A 6254-nucleotide genomic window follows, 5' to 3' on the forward strand; every position below is an offset into this window, starting at 1 on the left:
ACCTAATGGATCGTATACCGAGTAAAGATGAAAGTGAAGAAATATAAATGAGATGGATAAGCAATTAAATGGTTTAATTGAGAATGGTCAAGATTAATTAATTAGTTAATTAATTTTACGAAAGGTTCGTATTGTCAAGATTAATTAATTAGTTAATTAATTATTTAATTGAGTTGGTTTTGGGTTTCGGGGCCCAAAAGTGTTTTGGCCCACAAAGCCCATTATGTTTAAGTTGTATGACAACTAAAACAAAATGGGCAATTAGACCAATAACAAAGACAAGGCCGGCCATAAGGGTGAGTGGATGCAAACTTGAATTAATTACAAGTTTGCCACTCAAATGTGATGTAGTATAAAGTTAACTTTATAGCTATTTTCTCAAAAGGGTTTTCTTTGAGGCAAAGAGGTGAAACATTTTCTCTCTTTTCTCTACAAGGAGGCCGACCACATAGGGAAGATTTAGCTAGCAATCTTTTCTTCTCTAAGTCATCCATTTCATCTTCACACCTCATCCTTGGTGTGGAGACTTAGAGACACCAAATCTTTGGTGTTTTTGGAGATCCTTTCCTCACATCCTCAAGGAGCAAATGAGCATCAAAAGGAAGGAAATCACAAGGAAGATCCAAGGAGCTAGGAGGTGACTTGAAGGCCCTCCACTTGGGTGAATCCCTTGTGTAAACAAGGATGAGCTTCAAGGGTAATGAATCTCTAAAACCTTCTTTCTCTTTAATGTTGTTAAAGAGTCTCTTGGTTCACCATTCACTAGGCTTTGAAAGTCATGGGTTTTAGAATTGTTTTTGAATGCATGCCTACTTTAATGTGTTAATAGTTTGCATATGTGTTCAAATATTCTCACATGTTCTTAGCTAGGACAAATTTTTTCCTTCAATACTTTGTAAGATTTGTTTCAAAGTTCAAAAATTAAACATAAAACCTCTGAATCAATAGAATGACGAAGAAAAAAGATACAAAACAACATGCGTATGCATGCAGTGACACGATTAGCTATCTTTAAGTGATGCCTCTGAGCAAACCAAAGCTCATTGATAGGAGCATATTTATGCAACTTAGTTAGCTTGTTTTCTTGCATTTTCATAATTAGTTTCTGTTTATTATAGTGATTTAAGCTATTTTCATGTGTTTGTAGGTCCAAATGACAAAGTTGGCAAGAAAGTGCGTTTTGGAGCATTTTAGAGCATTTTTGGGCTAGAATGGATACCTTACATATCGAGCACAAGGAATGGACAAATTTGAAGTTCAAGAGAGGCTAGGAATATGCTAAAGAGTTGAAGAAATAAATCCAAGACAAAGAAGATAAGGAATCAGCTCAAAAGAAGGAAACATTATCCAAAACCTTATCCAACCTTATCTTATCCAAACTAACCTTATCTTATCTTATCTTATCATAATCTTATCATACCTTAATTTCAGCTGCAAGGGGGGATCAATTACACATTAAATCACCTAAATGCCCATTTCTAGAAGCCTTATCACCTGCCTTAGATTGGTGATGCACCTTTTATTGCTTTTCTTCTAGAAATCTGCCAGATATTCCATTCTAGAAGATTTGGCCAAATTTCCTAGTCATTTTTCTCTAGGATTGTGTAATCTTTTTCCTCCACTACTTTGTGCCAAACCTTAGTCCTTTTCCTTCAAGAATTGTGTCAAAATTATCCCTTTCATCTCAGGGATTTGTGCCGAGTTCCCTAGGCCTATATATACATATTTTATGCGGCACAATTTACACACCACCCTCTACCATCAGATCAACCCACCATTCACCACAATTACGCACCCATACATTCAGATACAATTCAGAGAGAAGGGAGTGAGTGCCGCAGGTTTCTTGGAGGATTTGTGTGTGCTTGAAAGGAAATAAGGAAAAGAAGGAGCTTTGTGTCGTGGCTTGCAATCCAATGAGGGTTCGAAATCTGCCATTGGAGTTGCTTGAGCGTTTCTGGGTTTTTTTTATCCTTAGTTTTAGTTCAATGTTTGTTTTAATTTGGTTTTATGTTTTCAAAGACATGAGGAACTAATTTCTTTATAGTTAGAGGTGAATTCGAAGCCATGCTTATATGTTTTATATGAACTGATTATGTTCTATTATTGGTTCTTGAGTCTTGAATGTGATTTGCTTATCTTAGTTATCAAAACTTGTTTATGTATGTAGACTGAGGGTCGACACTTAATTTGCATGCATGAATTTGATGCTAGAGTATAAGGGAGTTTCACCTAATCGTTATGAACTTATATTCACAAGTAGTGGAAGTCACTAGTCATGATTGTGTTAAGTTAATCATTGGCATGAGTATCATGCTTTTCATAGTTATGAATGTCTCGTCAATGCTTATGGTTTTCAAATAACTTAATGACCTTTGATATGTCTTTCTATCATGCTTTTCATAGTTAGGGAGCTTGATAAGGATAATTTGGTTGCAATGCATATTCCATCCAATTCAATGAGTTAAAGGAAAATCTGATGGTTAATTTGTGCTATCACGGTTAACTTGGGGTGTTGTCATTCATGGTTTAAAGAAATAATAACTGAAAATTGATTTGTGTTGCATATGGTTCATGTGTGGAGAATGACCCTCTAGCTAGCCTTTCACCCTTAAAAACACCCAATTTCGTGTCTAATGTTTAGTTAATGCAATCTGTTTAGTTTAATTAATTTCGTCCAAATCAATCCCCCCCTTTAATTAAGTGTGTTAGATTAGTTAGAAACGTGTTCAAATCTGTCCAATTTAGTGTTTTGAGTCTTACTAGTCTTAAATTCGTCCAAATAACTCCCTAGAGTCTGTTTTGAGTTAGTTTGTTTGTTTTGTGCTGTTTTGAGTCATTTAAGTCAGTTTTAAGTCATAAGAGTCTAGTTTAGTGTTTTAGAGTTTAATTTGTGTAGATTAGCAGCCCTTCTAATCCCCGGCCTAAAATGATCCCTACTTTCATATACTACAATCATAGGGTTTTAATTTGAATGTTAGTTAAATTTCACATCACTCAATGAGTCCAGAGAAGTTCAGAGTACAGCTCGATCTTCATACAATGATGAATATGGTAGAACCTCAAGCCATTACACGGAAAATTACAAGGCTGAACAGTTAACGAACAAGAGCACTAGTCAGTTGGGCTACAAGCAAGAGGCTAAGTTCACCTCTATCGAAAAGTTCGTGGACAAGGTGCTAGGGTTTTACCATCGAGTACCAGACCCAGGTGAAGTTCAAGGAGTCTATTTATCCAAACAAGATTGGATCTTGATCATCCAAGTCCAACTACCACAACAACAAGAATCGCAACTCCATTTTGGGAAATTAATGACAATATCGTCTGTTACCGAGGAGTTTCCCAAGAAAAGTATATAAACTAAATGAAGTCAACGCTTGAAGAATTTGGTGTGAAGCTGACGGTCAATGGTTAAGGAACTTAATTTCGTCGTTAAGTAAACAAAAAGGTAATTGATAGAACAATCGCTGAGAATTGTTATAAAGATTCACACTAATTTCTTCAGTGGTAATGAGTTCGAGAACATTGATTTGCTCCCACCAACGACCACTTACTCGTTTTCTCTAACACGCATTTTGAATGCTTCGAGTAGTTACTACTAAGATATGACTCTACCTGCCATTCCTGGGGAACGCATGTTGCAGAGTATCGATCAAATGTTGAAAGTCGTCCAACAATTCAAACACGTCACCGATGAGGCACAATCCCGACATGAATTCTTGTATTTCAACCAGAACGTGACAACTCAATCAGAGAAAGATTTGCACAATTGTGCCAAATGGCACCAAATCCGGAAGTCGTGACATCCAAATGATGTCAAAACCGACACACTACTAGAGTAAGAGAAGATCCTAAGTATGCTCTGAACAAACCACGTTCTGATACCAATCTGACACGCCCCCGATCCCGATATTCCCTGAATACCAAGATAGGCACATGCTGGCCGACACCCGAAGGTGACGAAAGCCATTTATTGAATGCAAATGGTGAGAACAAGGAATAGATAAGGTTTATAAATGTAAAAGAATAAAGAATATGCATTTAAGGAACATGTTTAGAGCACACATCTAATCTAGAACACTAAAAGAATTAGGGTAAAGTACAAAAAACTACCTCAACTATTGATGTCACGACACTTTCATACCTCATCTTTTAAAATTGACAATGTCATACGTCATCTTACAAATTTGTGACAATGTCAGACCTCCGTCAGTTTTTCTGTTAATTTTTCTGTTAAATGCTGACGTGGCCCGACACATGTCCCACTCACTAATCCAACTGGATTAAAAAATAATTAAATATATTTTTAATAATTAAATATTCAAAAATTAAAAATTAAAACAATTTAAAAAAAATGGCCTAAAGGGATGTTGGGACCCTCTCTCTCGCCTCTCTTTCTTCTTCCTCTCTGCGCACCCTTATCCCCTCACCCATTCTTCCCCCAACCCCAACCCAAAAAGAAAAAGAAGAGGAAGAAGAAAAAGAAGAAAAAAAAAAACAACGCTGCAACCCAGAAAGAAGAAGGAGAAAGAAAAAGAAGAAGAGGAAGAAGAAAAAGAGGAAGAAGACAAAAAAAAAAAAGGCTGCAACCCAGAAAGAAGAAGGAGAGGAAGAAGAAGAAGAGGAAGAAGAAGAAAAAAAAAATGCTGCAACCCAGAAAGAAGAAGAAGAAAGAAGAAGAAGAGGAAGAAGAAAAAGAAAAAAAAACTGCAACCCAGAAATAAGAAGAAGAAGAAGAGGAAGAAGAAAAAAAAAACGCCCAGAAAGAAGAAGGAGGAAGAGAGAGGAGAGAGAGAAGGGTTGGTGCTGCTGCGTGTGGAAGGGAAGGTCGGATCCTTAAGCCATTTTTTATTTTTTTTAGTTTTTTAATTTTTAATTTTTTAATTTTTTGAATATTTAATTATTAAAAATAATTTTTTTATTTTTTAATCCAGTTGGATTAGTGAGTGGAACACGTGTCGAGCCACGTCAGCATTTAACAGAAAAACTGACGGAGGTCTGACATTGTCACAAATTCGTAAGATGAGATATGACATTGTCAATTTTAAAAGATGAGGTATGAAAGTGTCGTGACATCAATAGTTGAGGTAGTTTTTTGTACTTTACCCAAAGAATTAATATAAAAATTGGTTGAACAAAGGAGTGGGTCCTACACGGAGAGGACTCGAAGATGCCGATGCCGATGCCGATGCGGAAATGCTTGGATGCCTGGATTGTATGCCTCAATTCTATGTCCTGAAGGGGGCGCAAAACAAACATGAGTGGACCAAGTTGATATATATATATATATATATAATAAAACAGTTATCAACATACTAACCCCCAGGTTTATATAAAGAAAACTACTAGCACAAAAAGTGATAGGTTTACAAAAAATCCTAGCATGCCAAAAACATCTTAAAAGACATCGCAGAAAACAAAATATCAATCGTCTCATAGATCTTCTCGAAAGCGTGGTGTGCTGCCAGTAAGATCATTGAATAAATATAACTCCCGGCCCAATGCCTGCTCCATGTCCCTCAGCCCGTAGCTAGGGATTATTTCTCCCGGCCTATCTGCCAACACCAGATCCTCACCCCAGGTAGCATAGTGTCCACTAGGTAAGCACAAATAGTTACGCCTCTCATAAATAACCACTTCATAGTATAAAGTCATCAATTGTCTATACTATATGGAGGGTTTCTAAAACATGTTCTAGCATCCTATCGTCATCCATCAGATAGTCTACCAGTTCATGGTTTTTATAGAAAATACAATATATCAAACTATAACTCAATATAGGCTAATAATTAATTCCTCACAAAAAACGAGACAATAAACAACATATTCCATAAACATGCTCAACATAAAATGAGTTCATATACTCGTAAGGCATGCTATTCATTTATGTAATTAAACTATGAAATCATGTCATTTTAGAAGGGACACTCACAGATACTCCGTAGCAACAGAATTATGCGGAAATCCCAACTAGAAACTTCACCTAAGCAAAAAAAAAATGTACAATTTATCAAACTACCCAACTGTAGAATTTCAAGATATGGAAATGGGTCTTGGGTTTGGATCCAGATTAGGGTTTAGGTTTAGGTTAAATAGGGTTAGGACCTATTGGGTTTTGGGTTTGGATAGTTTAGGAACAAAGGGGTGGTTTGGGCTTGAGCCGCCCAAACCCACACAACGCATATACACACACGCTAGCACACACACATGCATGCACAGCACATATGCCCGCACATACGCACACACATTACAAT

The 6254-nt window shown here is 36.5% G+C and overlaps 1 long non-coding RNA gene across 1 annotated transcript; it reads right to left on the reverse strand.

The window, feature by feature from the left end:
* Positions 1–3957: 3957 nt before the first annotated feature.
* Positions 3958–5146, reverse strand: LOC126591311 (uncharacterized). The gene is made up of 2 exons (XR_007612334.1): positions 5107–5146; positions 3958–4080 (listed from the first exon to the last, which is right to left on the reverse strand). It is a non-coding gene; the product is annotated as an uncharacterized LOC126591311 (long non-coding RNA).
* Positions 5147–6254: the final 1108 nt, after the last annotated feature.

The sequence above is a fragment of the Malus sylvestris genome, chromosome 11, assembly GCF_916048215.2.
Source record: "Malus sylvestris chromosome 11, drMalSylv7.2, whole genome shotgun sequence".
Taxonomy (NCBI): domain Eukaryota; kingdom Viridiplantae; phylum Streptophyta; class Magnoliopsida; order Rosales; family Rosaceae; genus Malus; species Malus sylvestris.